The sequence below is a fragment of the Hylaeus volcanicus genome, chromosome 5 (genome assembly GCF_026283585.1).
Source record: "Hylaeus volcanicus isolate JK05 chromosome 5, UHH_iyHylVolc1.0_haploid, whole genome shotgun sequence".
Classification (NCBI taxonomy): Eukaryota; Metazoa; Arthropoda; class Insecta; order Hymenoptera; family Colletidae; genus Hylaeus; species Hylaeus volcanicus.
The window spans coordinates 4,437,261-4,460,252 of NC_071980.1; the positions used below are offsets into that span (position 1 = coordinate 4,437,261).

At 47.8% G+C, this 22,992-nt stretch overlaps 1 long non-coding RNA gene across 1 annotated transcript; it reads left to right on the forward strand.

The window, feature by feature from the left end:
* The first annotated feature begins 20,049 nt into the window (after positions 1–20,049).
* LOC128876903 (uncharacterized) lies at positions 20,050–21,362 on the forward strand. Its single transcript, XR_008457156.1, has 3 exons — positions 20,050–20,401; positions 20,484–20,660; positions 20,905–21,362. It is a non-coding gene; the product is annotated as an uncharacterized LOC128876903 (long non-coding RNA).
* The last annotated feature ends 1,630 nt before the right edge of the window (positions 21,363–22,992 follow it).

The following is a 22,992-nucleotide window of genomic DNA, read 5'->3' on the forward strand; positions in this document are numbered from 1 at the left end:
AGGCGAAGTCACGGAAGCGCGGCTCGAAAATTGGTAGCAAATGGGACACGAGAAAATAACAGCTCGCGTCCCGTATAAATTAATATTAGACACGACATTAATCAATCTCAGCAAGGAACGAAACAAAATTATACATTGTACGTTTGGGTCATCATTCAGCCTTCTATCAAGAAAGTAAAAGAAAGAATCATCCGCGAGAGTTCGTCTAAAACAAATTTTGCAATCAAGCAAAATGAGAATCAACGATCCTAATGCATCCACGTTGATGAATCATGCCCGGCAGACAGAAAAATCGTTCTAATTAAATTTAAAGCATCAGTCGTATCTAATAATCGCAATCGGGCATCGATAACGATCCCTTCGCCGCGGAGGTGAACGGATGCCAATCTGAATTATACTTGGCAGGAGGACGGGTCGGGATCGCGGTCGAAATCGATTTCATGATTCGATTTGCGACCACGGGGTCGTCACGGCGGACAGAGGAGGACAGAGAGGGACATACCGAGGGCGAGACGAAGACAACGACCGCGGGCCCCGACGGAGGATAATGACGCCGAACTCATTTCGCGATCGTTCTATCTGATTGATCTGATTAGTCCAGGCTCGACCGGTAAATGATCTCGGTCGATCTCAATCAGCTTCTGAAAAAAATAAAACGGCATCGACTGCCAGGGCATTCCTTCCGTCCCTGCCGCCCCCGCCTGTCCGTATTTATCGTGTCTTTTTCTTCTGGCTCTCATGTCTTCGGTCCACCCTCCCCTGCCCGACGGCTCGTCTGCACGATAATGAGAGCCTCCCATGTAGAGAAAAGGGATTATTTGCGGCGCGGGATCGAAAATGCCGCGCTAGCCTCATTATCGGATGCACGACTACCACGATTCTGGAGCGGCTTTCGTTTCGACATCGTTCCCTTTCGGCTCTCTCTCTCTCCCCCCTTTATTTCTCTCCCCATCCATCTTCTCCCCGTGGCAGGTTCAACTCCATCAGGAATCGCTGTTCATTTCCTCGTGTATATTTTTTTTTTAAACATAGGATGCTTAGTTTAGAAAATAAAAGTTGAGAAGTTGGAAGTTCGTTGCAAAAATTGAATTTCAGGAAAAAAGTCTTTTAAGTTCTTAATTTTGATTTTTAATACTAAACGTCCTACGAATACACTATAAATATAAAAAAGTTCCGTCTTATCATTTCCAATAAGCTGAGAGCACTTTGGTGCATGATTCTCCTACTAGTTCCCTATGGCCTTCCGTCGTGTCTCCAGCGGCACGAAGCTGGAGAAACGGTAAATCAACGACGAGGCAGGATCGAAGGTCGAGGAATTGGAGCTCCACGGTGCTCCTGGAACGATGTGCACTGAGCTGGTTAACAGGTGTCGCGCAGGACGAGATAGAATCGCGGAGAACAGCGGAGACCGTTTCCGTTGGGATCGGAGAGTGGCGTTATAATTATGGAGCTCTTCGATACCACTGGGTTACGTCGTATTGCCAATTGGCAGACACGTGTTCCAGTACTATCGAGGTTACTGTTCACTCTTCGATGAAGGTAGATACAAAATAATCGTACAAGAAGATGGCTCCTCTGGATAATTGATATTACATTTTCTCTTTTGGCGAATACCATAGAGTCGGAAATCTATCTAATGCAAACCTGATAAAAATTTAAGTTCCAGAGGGGTCACCAATGACTCCAGAAGTCATGCTAGTATCCAGTGCCACCTGTACACGGGTCGTCGAGCATGCGATCTCTGTCTGGCGGCGGTTTACAAAGAAGCACCTAATCGCTGTTTCCACAAACTAGTAAACCACTGAAAGCCACAGAAGCGTGTTCGCGTGAATAAGCCAAACGCTGTTCAACTGGCCCTGCTTTCTACTCGTCAATAGAATATTCTAAGGTGTCGCTTCAGCCACCAGGCCCGAGACACTCGTTATGTCGTTAGTCGTGGCTGATTACGCGAACGTGCTCACGCATAATTCGCTTCAGGCGTCATTGTTTAGCTTCGAGCTTTCCTATGGCTCGAAACTCGTTTGTTGATACAGATTCGTGGAAGCAGCTTGCAACGGCGGATGAAATTAAATAATCCTTATATTCGATGAAGTAGTTTAGAATGTCCAATGAACGCTTTCTTCTCGATCAACTTATAAATTATGCCCGCCGATGAATGATTGTACAATTGTGTCTTCAACAATTTTCTTCTTTTCCCCGAATCGTTTAGAATAATATCAGCGCCTCCACGGTTAGCATCCCAGCGTGTACGCTAATAGAGCACAGCAACGAGGCTTGACCAGGCGTGTCGGGGACACCCTGTACATAATCCTGGCGTGTAGCGCGTTCGTGTTTCCCGGTTTCGACCAGGTCTGTTCGGTTTAATGCACCCGTGATCTTTGGCACGCATGTGCAACAAGGATCCGGGCCGCGCCAGGTGCCTGTCTCTGAGTCACGGATTTTATGGTCCACGACCCCGCATTTCGCGGTTCTCACGCTGCCTTTAACGCAGGAATGCTAAAAAGTCGTTCCTCATTAAACGAACTGGAACGGAATTCCGGAACGGTACTGGAAATACCACGCAACGGCCAGCGTTCGAGCAGGAGCAATATGGATTGCGCATCGCGTGTTCACCTCCTTGGCTCTCGTGTTGCGCGAGCCCACGCGACCCGTGAAATAGAGACGACGACGCCTTTTCTCCGGGTATACAACTCTACTCCCTTCGGAGACCACGTTACGTCGTGATTGCTCTGGTGTGCTTCGATTAGAAAAAAAAAATTCTTGAAACTCAGCTTTCCTTGGCAATGTTTGTATTAGGTGTATTATGATTTATGATACGTTCCTGAGTTATTTACGATCCATTGTAGTCTATTAACTTCCTTCGTCACCGTGGAAGCATCATAATGTAATATTATTTTTTTAACTCCTAACGTCCGAATATTTTACGCGAACGTGTACCTCCTCGATTATTTCTGGAATACACCGTAGCTAACATAACCCCGCGTCAGAAAAATCCGAATTACCGTGGGTGTAAGAAACAACCATCCGTGCAACGTCCACAGCGCGGAGGCCTCGTCAGCAACCCCTCGGCGGCTGGCAGAAACAGGAGTACGCGCAGAAGAAACCGTCGTCCCTTCCTCTTCCGTCTCGGGTTCGCCGTTGGCAATCGCTCATTCGGGATCACGGTATATCACGCTTCATATAGAATGCCGCGGGGCCGATGAATTATTGACCGACCGGTGGCGTTCCTCGAGCTGAGACGATCGACCATACCAATCCCGTTCGCGGCAATGATGAATCCAATCATAATTTAGTTACATCTTATTAGACTCCTACCGAGCCGGCTCACCGTGAGACCGCCAGGTATATAACCTTCTTAATCCACGAAATGCATCTCGCTTGCTACCCCTTCGACCCCTCCCGACGTCCCTTCATCCCTACCCCCGTGGGCAGAAGGCCTTCGATTCCTCTTTCCCGCGCGTTTGTCCTTCGCTGGTCTATGAGACCGCTCATCTTCCACGAAGATTGCCCCGTCCGAGTCTAATTTCGATCCGGGAGTTCGCGTTCCCGATTCACTCGGACCTCTTCGTCCTATTCCGCGTCCTTCCTCGGAATTGATTGCGTTTCGGATCGGTGATATGCTCCGCCACGCAATTAGAGAACGGGAGCGTAGACTCTTGGGATAATCGAATAGTTCCACTCAGGGTGCGCAGGTCCAATAAGCTTAGCATTCGTGGCGATAGAATAAATACTAAACAAGAAGGCCTTGGTGCAAAAGGTTAAAAACTGTCTCATAGTTTGCTCAGCTTCTTACCCATGGCGTGATATTTTGTAATTATATCTTAAATCGTTTTATAATAAACGAACGTGTAATTTGTTGTAGATTTTCCGTCAGACCTCTTCGAGTTCTAATTTTTTTATTCTCGTTTCGACGGCCATTGAACTGACGCGTTGACGTTAATGCGACGTCGGCGCCGCCGTGACTAAATGATTACGGAAACGCGTCACTTGTCTGGGCCAAGCGAGACGTTTCACGGGCACATGTCCATGGACCACCGGGTATAATGATAATTACTACGTGTGCCAGTCGCGAGCCGTGTCCGACGCCTGTCGCTGCGGTATCAGACTCTTTAGGCCGACAGCGGGACCCTCGTCCGGCTGTTTTCTGAATTTCTAACGAGACCGAGGAACGACAGGCAGGTCGACCCTGATGACGTCTCTGACACGATCCAGGAACATGCACGAATTCCTGATACAGTAATTTTCAATTTCTTGGCACTATTCATGTCGACTATCACTTACTCGAATAAAATTTAGCTAGTCTCTGCTTATCTCTTCCACAGGAAAATATTTCATAACGAAGGCTTAAAAATTCCACGACCTCTACGAGTTGCGTTCTGCAATTCCTCCATTGTTACCTCGATGCACGAACGTCGATTAAATCAGACTCGTGGTGTCGAGATAAGCGGGACGCTGGAATTGGTGTCAGATCGCGATTATTGTTTCTATCTTGGAATAAAAGTAATTTGTATGTTAATGAAAACAACCTCCGTTAACTGAATGATTGACTGCGCAATGGATACCAGACAGAATGAGTCATAGAAATGGAACAGCAGAGATGAGCAAAATTTTACTCGAGTGATACATCGTGGGTAAAACCAAAGTATTTAATCATGACGTAATTGAAACAAACAGTTGCTTATCCTTAATTCGTTATTCGAAATATCCATCCAGATAAGAATCGTGCCCAATTTTATGCAAGAAATTAAACTTGTTCTTTGATCAAAGCCAGAAGCAGCATCATCGATATCCCAATCACGTAATTGATAATTTAATAACGACATTATTGATAATAATTTTGTCCGTAATCATTAGCAGGAACTTTAACGCTATTAAAGACGGAATCCTTGGTAATACATCTCCATCTGCGCGGCGGACGCTCGTCCCGTAGCGTTCGATGGTGAAAATCGATTGTACAGGCTGGCGTCGTTAAGAGTTTTCGAGCCGGGTAATTAATAGCAAGCATATGGCTCCGCGAGGTGATTGAGAGTAATTCGGATCGGCGGACTGAGAGCTCCGGCCGCTCATTAATATGCGAGGTAACGAAGTGCTGCCTCTCGGTAAGTCGTCGAGGATGTTGGCGCGAGCGTCGCCAAGTCATCATCTCTATATTCGTTATTTTCATTGTTCCTCGCTTCTTTTTTTATTCTCCCCAAAATATACGAAAAATAAATGTAACATCGTGAAACCACTAAAAATAAGAACAGAAACGAAGGCAAAGGTAGAGGTAAAGTAAACAGAGATGTAAAGCGTTAGGTTTTAATAATAGATACCAAGGGGACGGTATGAGTAAGCATTTATGCAAAACGCGCGTAAACGTTCGTTTTGTTGGTTGAATTAGCCCGGCTTTCCGTGTCAAGAGAGAGAGGAGGGAGGATCCTCCGTGCTTCTTCTCGAGTTTCGGGGCCCAATCACGGACCAGTCATTCCAAAGCCCGAGGCTCACGGTTCCTGGCAACGAGAGGGTGATTTTTGCATGTCACGTGGGCAAACGGGCACTCACTGAATGCCCGTCGTTAGGCTCTCGTTGTGCCACGATGAGTCGGTTTCACGCAACGATACGCCCGAAGAACGCTCCACTTTGGGGCCCCTTTCGAGGCCTCCTATCGACGCGACCCTACGACGAGGCGGATCCGCCCCTTCGAGCGCGGATGCTCGAAGAACAACCCTTGTGGCGGAGATACAAATTCGGAAAAAATTGATGAAACGGTTTATGGGGACCAAGCGTTCCATGGTATGAAGCATGATAAGCGTTTTGGGCTCTATCTCTTTTTAGAACTAGAATTTATTCTAAGTTTAACACTAAACCTACGATTTGTACCTACTTCCTGAAGAGAGCCTTGTTTAACTGACCGAAAAGTCTATGCATACAATACGCGTTAAAAGAATCTATTCACTACTGTTCTTGTAACCGAAAAAAATGTATCTTCCCTTCAGCAATAAATCACTAAAGGAGTAAAAGCATTTATAAACTGTAATATTTAGCGATACCGCGTACCGCACTCGATACGGCATTCCTACCTAAACACAGGAATCGTCGTCGAATATCTTTTTTTTACGGTCTCCAATTACTTTCAAGGCGTTATTTTCGGAGCAATAATGGTAAAAAGCAGTCCATGAGTTTACGAGTCGCCCAAAATAACGGCAAACGACTGCGACTACCCCTGCCCGGGAACCCTTCTTCCGTGCCGAAAGTTTTTACGACTTGACCCACATTTTTCGGCGCGTAAAAGAGGGTACAGGTCTTGCTTATTCTTTCCTCGCCCATAAAAATGCGAGAACCGTACGATTTTCTCTCCCCCGACCGAAATTGGTCGAAGAAAGGCCAGGAAAAAAAAAAGAAAGAAAGCGGGGTCCCCGTACCGTTGGCAAAAAGTCACGGTGCACCGTTAGACCGTAGAAAGATAGCCGTGACACCTTCCCTGGAATGTTTATGCTCTCACCCTGGGGGTGGACGCGTTCTTTAGGGAAATTCGGCCGTTTTACGACCGTTTCAGCGAGACGCAAAACAATCTAGGGCCGATAATCCAAGGATGCTCGATGAACGACCATTAAAGAAAGGAAAAGGAAAGGAAAGCGAACACGAGTTACAGAAAAGTTCTCCGATTTCCAAGAACACGTACCCTTAAAACCAATCGGAAATAATGGCAGGACATAGCGATCAAAATCACATTTCCGACGAAAACTATCGATACGTGTAGATTCGACTACTCTAGTCGAACGTGTTTTCCCCCCTGTATTCTTGCCATCGCGTTCCTTTCTTCGAGCTTTTTTCTCTGGTTCGATTTTTTTCGTTTCGTTTTTATTTGCACCTCTGTCGACTGGACTTTTTTTTACGACCAGTCGCCCTGATCCAGCCGTCGTAAAGTTATTAACAACGTCCTCGAACAATGGGGAACAATGGGTGCGTGAATGGGTCATAATCGATTCGTTTGTCGTAAAGGATCAGCCTGGTTTTCCGGGACCCAGCGATTCGATACCTGGAACCACGTTTCCGAGGATAAACAATGAGCACTCACGGTGTCATTAGACGCGTCCGGGTTTAGCCAGGTCGGACACAGTCCGAAAGTATGGTGTCGTTAATACCCCGACGGGGGCTTAAACGCTCGTAAAGTGTTACAGATTTTTTCGACGAGCGAGTTTTTATTTTTTTACACCGACCGTCTTAGTGGTACCCGGCGTTTGGTAAAAACGCAATAAACGACGATGCTTCCGGGAGGATTTCGACCTACGCTATATTCGAGGCCCGAAATTCTTGTACCTGGCCGGCGACCGTCAGCTGCGTGCTCTAACTTGCTCCTTCGTTCGGGTGATTGCTACGTGCGGGCAATTAGACGCGGTAAAATCGTAGAAAGGAAACCAGAAATACTAAAAGAAGTGGGACAAGCACTCCTGTAAAGTGAAATTACAGAATCGTGGTCGAGGAATATGTTGGGAAGGCAATGGGCAAGGGACGATGTCAAAGTCGACTGTTCTAAATAATAAATAATCAATAATCTACCGTATCTAACTAACAAATCGGCCACCCACATCCACCGACAGCGTTCACGGGTTCAGCGTGAAAAACAAAGGTGGGCAACGAGGGTGCCCGCGGTCATCGAGCAGACATCCCGCGTCTGAGCGCGGATGACACAGCAGCCAGCATATAGCCGTCCTGTCGCGTCTTGATGAGCAACGACGAGAGACATCGTCCGTCGATTCGAACTATCGATACCCGACCCCCACGACCCACGGTTACGTGGTTCTTGCAACGAACAGAACGCGATATACGGCGCTACAGGTTCTGATTACTCTCCACGGATGTGACAGATCTGCCTCCTTCGCCGCGGGACACGAATTTGTCGATACATCCTTTAAGAAGGACGGAGAGGACGCTCATGAACGTCTGGTATCGTCGACAGATCGCCGGATGTTGATCGGCCATCGCTAGACACTCATTTGCTCGCGCGAGTAACAGTCCCAGTCGATTAAACGCGATCCGATCTCGAGGATGCAGACCGAACATGTTCCAGGAGATCAACGGTTCATCTTCACGTGTCTCTAATGTTGTCGTGTATTTGTCGCCTGGTAGAGTGGAAGAATTGTAGCTTACTGATTTTTAATGTGCTTGTGATTTTTTTGTGTCTTCGAGATTTTTTACAATCTCAACTTAAATGGAATACCTTCTATAATAAAACAGATACGAGTTAAGTGTCCAACAAGATGAATGCAAAAATGAAGAGTTAAGTCCTCTCGCCTAACAAAGGAACATCTGACTCCGTGAACCGATTATCCAGCAGTCACCTTAAAGTCGAGGCAGTCGAGCGAATAGAATCACGCGTCCCACGCTCGGGACACGGGGTGAGACCTACCCTTCAGTCCGACGACTTTCGTTTTTATTGACCGACGATCCATCGATCCGAGAAAAAAACAGAGAGGGAAGAAGAGCACCGGAGGATCGTCCCTCGAGGTCGAGCTCGACTTTCTTAGCCGCATTCTTCGCTGCTCTTTCTCCCCGATCCCCACCCCGAGACGCTCTCTTTTCTGATCGTTCCAGCTTGTCTTCCCTTTTTTCAGGGACCTGCCGTTCGAAGCACCAGCCACCTGCTGAGAAAAGTGCTCCGTGACCGTTCGACGGTTGCGTCAGGACCTGGGCACAGTTATTTGCATCATCCATCAGGCCAAGGGTGACGGAAAACGCAGGCGGGGAGGAAAGGAAGAAATGGTAGACGGTATCCGACGCTCCCGATTCCCCAGTGTGTATCGCCCGCATTGTCGGTCCTCGTGGTGATATTTTATTGGGTTTATGACGTCATTAATCTGATCGCAGGACCCGCCCACAGGTTTAATCGCGACGCGACCAAACCGACGGACGCTAGCCGCGCGTCTACCTGCCTGTGTCGTCTTGAGAATTTTCGGTTGACCGAACCGAGCTGATTCCGACCGAGATACACCCCCGAATGCGTAAATTATCAGGTTTATGCCGAAGGTTGGGTCTCCCGTGCACTCCTTTCTTTTGCGCGTATGGTCGTTCCTCGCGTCCTGTTCCATTCGAAGGGCCTGGTGGTCGATCACGGTGCAGATGCGCAAAGAAATTCGGAGAAAGTCTGTTGTGTTCACTTTTTTTTTTACTCCCCTTGCGCGATACCAAATCCACGCTCGTTTCGAAATTGCTATCCTTTAGATTTGAACTATATTTCCATGAAAGTATCTCCCTCGAAATGTAAGAAGACATAAAGAATGAAATATCCTCGCCAAGATTTCCAAGGATCAAGCAGAAAGCATGCTACTCGAGCGCTGAAACATCGAACGGCTCCAGCGCCGATTCTAATGGCGGCGCGCACACGTTTCCCGCTTATCTAAATTGTTTGCACTTTCACGTCGGAACAGCGTGCTCGGAATGCCGTGGCGCCAAGCGGCCAGCTTCGAAAAAGTCTTACCAGCGAACGAACACAAGTCGGCTCTGATTGCCACAACATGGGACAAGGATAGCCGAGCACGCGACGTTTCGTGAAACCGTGCGTACGCGTAGTTTCTCGTCGACACTATGTCATCGTGCCACGGTTTCCCTTCACGAGGCCCGCGAGCAACGAGTACAAAGGGTGCGGGGGGCCCGAGTGTCGCGCGTGTACACACACACACACACACACACACAGGGCCCATTCAGCGCCAACCGGGACCGTTTGACCGATCACAATACGAAATTAAGATAGCGATCGACACCCTGGTATCGCTGGCCCTGGTCTGACAGGAACGGGCGAAAATAAATAAACGGTCGATAAATCGCGGTTGCGAAACGCTTCTGGGACACCCCGCGGATCCCTGCCTAACCGGAAATTCTGATTCAGATTGAAAAACGAGACGCTTGTCGCTCGTGACACCGATGGACGAGATTTCTGACGAATAAACGAGGAGATAGGGAAACCGTAGACCGTATTTTTTCTTCTTTTGTCGAACGAGCTTTTACAATCTGCGAAATACAGAGTGCGTTCAAGTTGAACGATCGAACTACGACAAGGTGTCTTGTGAACGAGAAAAAAAATTAAAAAGAACCAGAGGAATTTAGTAATCCTCTGAGTAGGAAGACAGCGATTGCGTCACTTTCAAATATTATGTTTCAAATGTTCATATAAATTTGCGTCCTTCCATCTGGAATGATCGTTAATAGTTGCGGTATTCGTTGAATGTTGCGTATCTGGTTTCCAGCAACGAGTTTCATAAATCGAGAGAGATAAGACCGTAGAATGCGATCGTCGCGCAGGAGGGGATAGCCTGTATTTTTTGGCCGGACTCCCACGGCCGATGTTTTTCGACGACGAAATAAATCTTCCGGCTGAAGAACGACTGTCAGACACACGGGGTCTCCTCTATGCCTAGATACGCGGTCGAAGACGTTACGCCCTCGATGATCGATCGACGTTTCGATTCTTCGCGAAGAAAACGGGCGAAGCGCGCTCCGTCGTCCTTCTTTCGTTGGCGCGCCTCTGAATCAGCAAATCCTTTGATATCGTTGTGAGGCTGGCGGCAGCTGCCGCGGCCCGATCCTCGCATTATTTTGTGCTCGGGGCCTGCGCAACGCTGGCGTGAATGCCGGTATATACGAGCAGCATGCATGTAGACATCAGATACGCTCGGTATAATATAACTTTTGCCCGCTAGGATACTTGACGCCGCATACCTTCCGCGAGCTATGGATGCCCGACGTGCCTGGCCGGCGAAAACGTATCCGTGTCCCTCGAAAATATTATTTCAGCCATGGGAAAGAAATCATAATCTTGTTACGCGACGATTGCGTTAGGGATACCGGTCGAGGCACTTCTCTCTAAGATTGTAGGCGCCTGAGAACAATTTTATCCTCTATTTTCTACTTTAAGGTACAAACTAACGCAGTCAATTCCTCGTACGAAAACGAATCGAAACACCATTATCCAATTTGAAGCTTCGAATTCCCGAGTGACCAGTCGATATTACATAATCGATCCTAACGAAAGCATCGGATGGATCCCTACGTAACTATACCGATTAACGCACATTCAACCGACCGTACTTTACATTCGTTACTTACTCCACATTTCGGGCCATAAAAAACTAGCCAACACCACCTGGCGAATATGCAAATTGGTGGTACACGAATCCGACAATTCGAATAAATTAGCGAAAGTCGAAACTGACGTTGCGAAAAACGAGATTGATAGCGGATAACCCTAATAATTCAATCAACGGAACAGACGTGTAAAGCCCGAGCGCCAGCTGGACAGAAACGGTGCCAGTTTGTGCGTGCACGATCCGGTTGATTAGAGCGTTTTAAACGGTCTCGACCTCCGACCCGAATCACTCCGAAAGGCTCTCGAGATACTTTCTAAACAAATAATTATCGCAACGAAAGGCTACGTTACAACGCTAATCGATCGATTCGCGAATAATGGCGACGCGGCATTTAACCGTCCTCTCTTCGCGATCGGTTTTATGGACGGACACGTGTCGTCCGACTGGCAATAAAAGATGTCCTGTATGTTTATGCGCGGCGCTCGATGAAAACCGAGCTACGACGAAGAAAAGGTTAAGCCTCCTCGAGAAGAATAAATTTAAAATTGCGCGGAGACTTTTCTCCTTCGCGTGGTTTCAAAAAGAATTGGGAAATCGCTTGAGATCATGCGGGCTCGATCGGGGCTTGGTGCGCGGCCGTTCGGCGCGTTTTAATACGGTGTGGAAATTTATAATCCACGGCGATAGTAACTCTTTCCATTGGCGGAAAATCGGCCGAGCGTTTGGAGAATTTAATTCGGTCCACATTGATCAAAATTCTTCGGTTCGACATGCGTGAAACTGGGTCGACGGCGCTATGGATTCGAGAGTTAGGAAATCGTAGAAATTGAGTACCGAGCGATGTTTCTTCACAGTTTTACGTTCTGAGGGAACTGAAAGTAAACTAAACAGCTGACGCTAGAGAGACTCGACTCGAATCCGAGAGATTCAGCGGTGTAAGAACAGTTACCGAGTCACCAACCAAACGACAAGATGACCACTGAGGAATCTACTTCAATCCTAATACCAGGAAATCTATAAAACATTTTGCTCCCAAATGCTGAGAAACCTACACGTTCTAAGCAAAATGCAGGCGGCACGAGTGTGTAACCGATTCCATCCCGATGGTTACCACCTAGAGAAATCGAATCTGCTACGATTCGGCCGGTGCTCGTCCACGAGAGCTCATCACCCCGATACATATACGTAGACACGTCCTGGCAGCGTCGTCGAAAGTATCTTTAACAGCGCAGCACGAACGTTGTACGGGTCCGTGAGCAGGCAGCACACTTCTCACGGATCCGAGGTAGTATACGTAGACAGTCGCCCCCGGTACGACCCCGGAACGTACGATTCGTATTGTGCGCGATCGCGGAACGAACGATCGCTACACGATCTCCCGCTGCTAGATCGCCAGATCGCCGATCCGCCGGTACAGCGATCTATTGATCGCGAACAACGCTCGGCACACACGGGGCACCGGGCGGCTATCTTACGGCTGCATCGATATGACTACGTTTCCATCGATGCGGAAGTAACCGAGTCGAAAAACGCACACACGATGCACGCGCGTCGAGCTTCGACTTGGCCTCGACCCGCGCGCGCCCCGCACATCGGCGGAAACAAACGTAATTGGCATTCCCTCCTCGGATCACGGGACGGTCGATCGCTCGTAACGACCCTGGTGCGATATGCCCGATGGAAATGAAATTTTACCCGATTAAAACGGCCGCCCGCTGCTGCCGGACTCCAAACGCGCGGGAAAACTCTTAGCGGTACTTTCATATGGGAAATTAACGGGGGGAAACATTTTACCGCGGCCTTCGAGGGAGGCTGTCTCGGATCTATGCCTGGTGAAATGTTTTCAGTTTCTTTTTCTTCGAGGAACACACCTTTAACCCGCGAGGACGCTTCGTATGGTTATTATGAGCAAATTGGATGCCTTGGAAGAGAATTTCTTTTATAAATGCGGGTGGATAGATCGATATTCTTTCGTTTGGAAACAGATTTCTAGGCCACTTTGGATACAGTCGATGCAGCACGGTGTCACAAGATAACAGGTTGCTTTGCAACAGTGAGATCATCCCCTTTTCGCTTGTACTACCAGTTACCGAACACCCTGTATAACCTTCCAGGTAGAAAGGTCACAGTAGAACTATCTCGCTTCGAATCCTAAAAGTCTATCGCCACAGCAAAATGCAAGCCAGTGACCTGCAACTAAAGAGGCATCAAACGTGCCAAGCATTCCCTCCTAGGATCGCGAATCGTTCGATCGTATCAAGGTCTACACGATTCGAAATCAAATTTTAACCTATCAAACGGCCGCCTGCTGCTGGCGGATTCTAAACGCACGAGAAAACGCTTACTATTAGCGATACTCGCCGCGGCGTGTTTGCGCGAGCCTAATGATCGATTAAGTGGATTACGCGGCTCGTGCTTAATCGCGTGCAGTTAAGGAGGGGGGATTTATTAATTGCGGAATTTATTCGAGGGGGAAGCCTCGAGGATCCTAGATCCTTCGAGTCCTCGCCGAGTGCCGCGGTGTTTTTGTTTAATTTCACGACGATCGGACGCCGCGGCGCGTTCCTCTGACGACTACCCGATGATATTGCTGTTTATCGTTGATTGCCGACGTCGTGGCGCGGATTAGATACTTTGCACGCTTCGCGGGAGAGTTTGATTAGCTTGATGAATAAGAGTTTCTTGTACGAACCGTTTGGAACCGGAGTTTGATGAATGCCATCGGGAAAAAGTGTCCGTGAATGCGTTTATCCCCGTGTGGCATTGACGCTGCTAAGAAAAATGATGGATTCAGGTAAAGCGTAATATGTAATTCCGCAGGTGTTAGAAATTGGAAGTACGCTAACTTAAATACTTCCCGATGACATTGGATTGAAAATGATGCATTGAAATTGCTGTGATAGAATTTCTTTCGAGGGACACTAAAATGAGGGTGAATTACGAAAAATTAGTTGCACATTTCTTGTTGACGATAGTAGTGTTACGATAATCGTCCTCTGTAAATGTCAAGACGACAGTGACAACACGTCTTTAATGCACAAGCTGTAGTATCGATTGAAAATACTCAACAAACAAATTGCTATCTCTGCATTCTCTGTTTACTACTTTATATAATATGCAAAAGATGAAAAATTATACAAGCACGCACGCAGAAGTCGAGATGCAACGAACCCGAGCGGCGAAGGATCGCAAAATTCCAGTTCGCATGAAGACGCTCGCGTGCACGCCGGTCACGTTCACCGGCGAACGCAAGCGGAATTCTTTCCCCATTATCCCCGGTGTCTTGATCCAGACGAAATCGATCCTCGCCTCATTACTCTTACGCAAGCAGGCATCCGCGAGCATAATTAAAATTGGACATCGCGTGGCCAGGTAAAATCCTATTACGAAAGCCTCAATCTCGATCGCCCGCAGAACATTCGCGGATTCGCGATTCCGCATCCATCGAGGCTGGATAGGTAATTATATCTCGAGATGATTAGCCTCCTTCACTGACAAATTTTTGATAATTATGCCTCAAGCGGAGAGCTCCACCCACTCTTTCGATCGAGAAACAGCGGTGCTACGCGCGAGAGGCGATCGGTCAGAGGTGTCGACGGGTAAAAGGAAGAAATGGGGGAGAAGAGGAGAACGCACGACATCTCGGGAAGACCTGTTGACTTAGGCGAGCGGATAATACGAGGCGGAGAAAGGTCCTGACACAAAAGGAGGGTGGCGATTCGTGCCTGGCGGGATTCTACCGATCTCTTTCCTTCGTGGCTCCTTCTCTCCGTCTTGCTCCTGCGACTACGTTTCCTCGAGTTCCTTCTTTCGCCAGATCCTTTTTACTGGTCGTCGCGTTGAACCGGCGGCCGCCTGCTCTGTTTGCCCCGAATAAACAGAGGGTGAAAGGACGGGCGTAGACCCGTTGTCTAATTACAGGAGATTTCGGACGATCGCTTTTTGGGCCTGCCAGACGTGCTCGGAATCGCCTGAACTATGTTCGAGGAAAGTATGTCACCGTGTACCTGTCTGTCAGACAAACCTTCGGCGCAGGAAGTTTTCTTTTCTAGACGATTCCAAGAGGACGCGTCGAAGATGAATTCAACAAAAAAAATGGTACTCAGGTTTTTCTATCGTTACCACTCATTGGGCCGAATTGGTTGAGCGAACTTACAAGAAGAACGGCAGAAAAGCACATGGAGTCTCCAAGGAAGAGTAACGAGTGCCAGACTCGCCCAGAGTTCCAAGAAGCATCGCTGGGACCAGTCGGAAAAATGTTGGGGCAGGTTGGGGGACTAGGGAGGGGGGGTCGTAGACGAGCCGAAGGTTAATGAGTTTGCTACTGCCTGTCACGAATAAAAGTACAGGCAAGGGGCCAGTGTTTCGCCCGATGAAATAGGTACGTATACCTCGTAGGTTATAGCAGCCGGTACATACGTGGTTTCCGGAATGCATCCCCATTGGTCGCGCACGAATTACCCGCTGGAAAGGGGCAAAGAGCAAACCGCTCGCCGGCAAGATGGCGCCTGTTCTAAATTCAAAACAAGACGCTGCTTAGCATATACATATCCCGGGCTCAGCCGCGGCGTGCACGCTATGACATTCGCAATTCAAATCCGTACATTTCTATTACCATTTTAATTCAAGGGCACTCGGTCGCGACGCGTGCATCAGCCCCGAAGAGGGTTTCTTTGCAAAGGGAACACCATGTCTTCGGACGATTCGCGAAATTCGATCTAGTACTGGTGATATCGGGTCGCGTGAAATTGAAAATTTTATTGGGTGCAGGACGTCGTATGCTTGAATATTCTCTATTTTGCTGTTTTATTCTGTACCGTAGTGTATTTTGCTGTATTATATAGATCTCAGTCTTTTTCTTTTCGTTGCTCTATAGTTTTAATACTGTTTACTGTTGAATATCTGTTGGGGCGCACTGGCCCCCATATGGCTCGGGTACCTCGGGATCGCTAAACCCGTACTGTAGTATGCGCATGCTACAGCCCCTGAGGACTAGAGTATTGTAAAAGTAAACAAAGAACCAGCGAATGATACTCCCTGGTTGGATCCGTTCGCTGATAGTCAATGCAACAAGAACCAATAGTTTTCTATTAAGTGGCGATCAACTGCGGTACCATTGCATTATTCATTTGCCCGAAGCTCTCGCCAATTTTCTTACCATCGTAACTCGTTCCGGGGCACCGCGGACTCGATCAGCCATTCCGAAATCGTCTGTCGCATTTATCCAATTAAATACGCTCGTCGAATTAAAATCTCGACCGCCGCCGTTTTGGAATTCAGCTGCCTTGGAACAGAACCGATCCGTGAGGATGGCGCGATTTCTTTTACGTTTCAAGAAATGTCTGGATAGGCGTGGCGATCGAATCGCAAACGCGTGTCACGCACGATCCGCCCTTTAATGTCCCTGGTTATGACTCGCGGCTCGACCGATTGCGCTCGATAACCATAATGAAACGGAAATTTTATGAAGTAGGCATTAACGCACCCATGAAACCACCGATCGCGGTTTTACGGCGTAGGAGACGGTTTTTCTTCCGTCGTGGGGGCAAATTGCACGGCCAATTTCCGAGCCAGGGAACGGATGGCACGATCGTCGATAATCGTCTCGTTAGATCGCCCATGAGAATCGGATACAACGCGATCGAAACATCTGGCGAAACCCTTTTAGGCTCGGACCCGGATTTGTATCGACGAAAACTGACTCGTTCCCGCGAATTTATGTGCGCCGTCAGATTAAGGGACGGCCTCTCCCTTTCTTCTCGGGGGCGCCCGCCATTGTGCCACTTCCGTGTACTCGGTTACGCATAACGAGATCCTCAGGATTTTACGGGGCTCGAGACGACGTGTCGCTATTTTGTATTAATGACTCGTCCTCCTGCCCGAAAGACTTTCCGAACAGATGTTTCCCCACGACCTATCCTTGGCGCGCATTTCTGACAATGACGATATTTCTTTTCCTTCCCCTTGGTTATCTGGGGTGGTATCATTGATCACGTTCGATTCGATTGTTTTCGGCTCCTGCGAGAGTAAACATTTCAAGGAAATTATTGTAGTACATCCTTGTTGAATGTTTTCCTTCTATTGAAATATAATTCTGAAACTACCTTCGTTCGTGACTGATTGTAAAATAGACTCGACGTTATTAGAGAGCCATGTAAATTTGTGCACAATTTTCTGGTTAGGAAACGCTGTTGAATCGAATAAAACCGACACCATTTCTCAGCTATATCGTATTTCTATTTCCAATATCGCGTGTTGCGCAATAATTAGCGGATCTCGCCCGACATATTTATCGTCCCGGTGGAAAACATTTGTTTTCGCTGTGGCGAGCACTTAATCGAACCGTAATTATCTGCTATTCGGCCGTGAGAGGGTACTGACGTAATCAGAGCGTGATTGACGCGACCTTAAAGACGTCGAGTCTGTGTTTTTCCGCGGTCACGTTTTCTGAGGAGTCGTGCAAAATTTCATTCGTGCATATTATCGAACATGCTTTCAAATCATAATTTAATTATCTCGATCTTATCTTTCTAGATTTAATTCTATTATTGCCTCGCCATCGGAATTAATTTGTTTACGTCCTTAATGAAAAGTCCTGTTACCCATTTCTGGGTGACGTGGCCACCAATGTGTTAAAATTATTTTCCCATATAAGAATTCTGCCATTCCCATGTTTTCATGATCCCGAGATCGTCACAGCCACTGATTCGCCAGCAAGACGATCGTTCGTCGTCGAATTTCGACGAGGTGTGGTTCGAGGCGTCCAAGAGAGGGAAGAGGGACCGTTCGGTTAATTGCGGGCATTGAGGGAGCTGGAAGGGCACACGTTGCTCGCACGAGGGTTGATCGTCGCGATTAATCATGGCTGCCGGTCACAATCGGCCGCAATCTGTATCTCGCATGCACGCGGCCGAGCCTGCGGCTGCTCTTAAACCGTTTGGCCTCTTCGCTTATTAAAGACATTCAGGTCGGTGCCAGTAGTCGACCTGGCGTCGATTCATAACAAGAAATTAACAAGCGCGTGATGAATGGCTCGGTCGATGTACCTGGACGGATCTTTTGGGGGCTCGATCCGTGTGCGTGGTCGGAGGTTTCGTGAAAAAGACAAACGATAACGAATCTCATCCGTTTTATCGGTTAATCGCCGATTAACTTCTCACAAGAAAAATGACCACGTACTACGGTACTGGTTTATAGAGTAGAATAAATCGTAAGCTCCAATTCCATTTCTGTGGTTATTCAAAAGAATTGTTCCGAATACAGCTTATTCGTTCGTCGTTTGTCCAAGCGAGAATCGTCCAAGGATGGAGCAGCTTCCTGGAATTATCGTCCGGCGAATGCGACGATTACCAAGGCGAAAAGGAGCGGTGGTCGAGCATTGTGAACCCTGTTAAAAATCAACTGGGACGATTTCAAGATCCTCCTCCTCCACGAGAGTTGCGCGCGGTCGATTCGGCGATCTTTTACAAATGCGAAATTTATCTGCGATCTGGACCTGTGGGTCAATACCCGGGCCCGATGGACATCTCTCTTTCAACGGTGCTCCTGACTCCATTGTCAGTTCCGTTCAACGGGGTTGCCATTGTCCGGGCCACTCCGAAATGGATGTTTTGGTTTCCGTGAATGCGTCGAGTGGCACCTTCGAGTGGTCCTCCGTCGACAGTCGTTTTTCTTCTTCGAGATTTTCTTCTGGCGTTGGACCAGGTCTCCTCCCCCTTTCTGTTCGTCATTGTCTACTGGCGCTCCTGTGTTCTTTCCGTCGATTGTGTTCGAAAGAAAGGAAACCGCTGGAAGACGAATCGAGAACGTCGCCTCAACCGAAGTCGGTGAATTATCACCCTCTGTACCCCATCGCTCATAACGGACCGATTTATCTGGGTTTCGAGAACGGCTCTTCGAGGCCCACTCGACTCACCAATTCTCTGCGCGAGTGTGGGCGGATCGTAAGTGTCCACGCATGGCAAGAACTTTGCGCGCATATACACGTAGTCGATCGCGCCTTTATAGTCAAGATATGCGAAAAGGGTTTGGGCTCGATACGCCTGTCATAGATTAAAATTAGTTATCATTTTCGTAAGCAAATAGAGTTGATGAAAATAAACGGACACGATTCGTGGCTCGACCCAATATTATTCTCTAACTCCAGACGCGGGAGCCTGTCGGAGCAGCCGTGAGTATTATTCGCTAGCGTTGCCCGATGTTGCGATAATATTTTCTCTCGAAATAAAGGCCACTTACGATACACTTGCCTCGTCGTGTGTGGTCCGCGTATCCTGGAGAGTCCTTCGTAGGAGGGGGAGGATGAAGTCACTGGAAAACGGAGGCTCGCACGCTGTATCGACTCACCGAGCGTTACTATCGATAAATACTTTTCTTCCTAACACGACATCGATAAAGAGACACGAGTTTCTCTAAAGTCATTAGAATTTTTCAAAAATTCTTCCGAAACGCGTACGTAGACCTAGCGTTTCGGAATCGAATACTTCGCACGTAACTGAAACGATTGCGTAAGAGAGGAGATTAATGGGATCGGCGGTTCAGCGAGGCGTAGAATCCATCGCAATCTGGAAAAGTCAGAAACCAGGCGCTCGAAAAAATACCGCGGTTGCGGGGAATTCCCCGCGATACGATCTAGCATCCCGCGGTCCAACCATTAGATCTTAGTTGCCAGTGAATTAACGCGAATACAGTGGCGTATCGTGCATCCATAGCTGAGATCTCTTTTTGCTGAGCAACCTTAGAGCCATCATCTATATTGGGCTGATAGGCCACTGCTTAGTTTACGCGAAATCGCAGCAAAATCCTCGCTCGTGTGTCGACACCGTATGAAATTCTGGGTTGATTGGCAGTCTGAGAGGCCAACGATGCCGAAGACGAGGAGAAGAAGTGGTCCGCTGCAATGAGAGCGCAGAGGAGGCGGAATAAAAGTCAATCAGTCAGTCAGTTAGTCAGCCGGCTCGCACGCGTTAACCTTAGCGCGAAGCAACTCGCGTGTAACTCGTAACGCTGGCATTACGCGCTCGCGCGTACGATGTTAATTGGAATTACACATGTGTGGTCACACGCGAACGCCTGATCTTGAGAGGCGTCCTGGCCGGCCTGGGCATATGATGTACACGCTCCGTACCGCGCCATCCAACCGAACAGACAAGGACGAGCTCGTCCTCTCACTTGAAAGATCATCCTCGGCCAGAATACATCGCGGATGGTTCCTTCTACGGTTCAGACGCAACACGCGATACTAATGCGTCCGTTCTGCGTAGGCAAAACGTGTTGCACGGAACTATAGTGGATACGAGAGATTTGTCCGTTGAGGGTCTTTTGTTTTCTTTGCTTGAGTAGGTTCACGTGGAAATTCATAGAAATGAATAGAAAAATGAATTCATAGAAAGCCTAACTTTTACGATATAAAATTGGTAGTTTCAGACTTCAAGAGGATAGGTTGGGAGGAAGACAACGAGGAGAACGATCGAATGCAATGTTGAAATGAGAATGACTAACACTGACTCACTGGTATTTTGCATTCAGAATGTACATAAATTCGAAAAACAAAGACAGAGGAAGAATTTGTTCATTAAAAAGCTTTTTGCACTCGAGGTACGTCTTCTGACTGATTTATAACGTTCGAGATGTTGAGAAACTGTGACACGCCTTTACGTATCACTAGTTACCTCACAAATCCTTACATCCATGTCTTTTTGAGGATTTAAGTATAAAATAAATTATTAAAGGACACCGTTCGAACTCTAGAAACCAGTCAGTTTTCTCGAATTATAACGTGGTCCTATTAACATTGAGAGGTGAAGATTGCAAAAAGTTTTTACAAAATAGCGTTCGTTAGTTGCAGATAAATAACGCGAGATTCTTGCGAGGCACTCCTAGATCTCTAAAAACTCGGATACCGAAGACACGGAGGAACTAACAAGCGCTGACTCACGGGGACACTCGCAGCGGGAGAAAAGATCTCGCGAGCGGCGAACGCATTAATCGTCGTCCTTAATTGGGCCATGTCGTTAAGCAAGGAGTGCGACGAAACTGGATATCGCGTAATTGATCGCAAAGCGTACGATTGCACCGTGCAGGGAACACGAGCGCAAGGTCGGTCGTCGCGCGCGTGTGCCTCCGTGTGTCGCAATTACTCCCACGTCACCACCGCGCATTGAAATCACCAGCGAAGAAGCGCGACGGAAACAACTCCAGTTTTTTCGACTTCGTTCAGCAGCAAATGGGTCATTTCTGAACCGGGTTAATGCATGAAATTGTTGGAAAAATGTGGAACATTGTACGAATCGTCGTGTTCGAGATTGTACCAGTTAACGTTGATTAAGTCACGAGACTAATTATTTTGCTTTTTTTATCTCCATCGCTTTACTGTTCACTTGCGAGGAATCCTGTTTTCCCTATTTGGTTTCACTCACCTTTTCGATCGAAGAATGCTTTCAACGATTAGTTACTTTAAGGCAATGTCGATGTCACTTTGGAAATTGAAATGTGTTCTTTCTATTTCTTTTTTGAGAAAAGAATGTAGTCCTAAACCTATTCGTCTCCTTAAATTTAAGGAGCAAGTACGATTTCTGAGGTGGTACGCCTTGGTACAAACGAATAACAGCACAGACATCAGAACTCGAAGATAAATATTTCCCTATTTACACTCTCGGTAGTGTATACATATATCTAGAGTTGGAAGGCGATCGCGATCCACGGATGCGCGTGACCTTTCGGTGTTCAAAGACGGATACCGATGTGAAAACGGCATGTGCGTAAGAACAGCTGCGCCTGTTGGAAAATAATTATGAAAACGCGGCGGAACGAAGGAGAATAGGGTAGGCGCGACTTTCCACGATCGAGGGTAACCTTAATGTCCCGCTCGCGGTTACATAAACCAGCGCCTGTAGGTAGCCGAGCGAGGATGAGCACGCCAGGTGATGAAATCCCGACGGCAGGCAGCCGCGATACCGTCGAAGTGGTCTTGTATCACCGGATGATCTTGAACTAACACCTTTCAGGGCATATTCCGCCATTTATTACGGACATGAGGTATTCCAATAATTGCGCAAACGCCGCGAGATTGCCTGCATACGTGTCATCGGTAATCGCTCCTCGCGGAGGAGCGTCCCTTCCCTATCGCCCTGGTTTCCTCTCCTCCATCCCTCGGACTACTCATCTCGCTCCATCTCTCTCGATCTCTTCGTCGAGAGTCTCCCGCGACGCTACGCGCTTCTATTTGCTCGTCTGTGATGGTAGCCCGAAGCTGGTAGTAGGAGAAGACGAGAAAGGATGAGCACGGACGACCGGTGAAGAGAGGGAAAAAAATAAGAAGAAAAAACAAGTACAGCCGATACTTGCTGGTACTTGTCATTTCCAGCCGGAGGATAGCACGGTCGTGTCTATTATGGTTAACGCGTCTATAAATTACTCGAATGGGTCTATCACGCCGTGTACGCTCGCGGTGGTGACCTCCTCCGTCGACGAGCGCTCTCGGTGGAGCTTACAAGGGAAGGGCCGAACTTGTCCGCCATCGATTTTAATCTACTTTCGCTGGCTGGCGGAGTACACGTCCAGGTTGCTATGTGCGAAATATAGGCGCAATAACTTGATAATTTAAGGGATACCGAAGGTGCATACCTTGCGCCACGAGTATCAATCTTTGTCACCTTCTTCTTTGACCGCATAGCAGATGACGCGAACGCTCTCTTTTTGCCTGGTTCGTTGTGCTGGTACAATAGCCGTGGGGATTACGTCGGGAGGTGGTCATTACGCAGGCATAGAAAATTAAAAAAACTTGTACGAAAGTCGGTACTCAAGCCTTAGGGCAATGAATACCGTTTCGCCTTTGTGTTACGAATCCTAGCCTACCTTCAAGAAAAAATCTCTGCCCATCACGTCTCGCGTATTAATAAGCGACGAACCCGATTGTCGATCTACGATA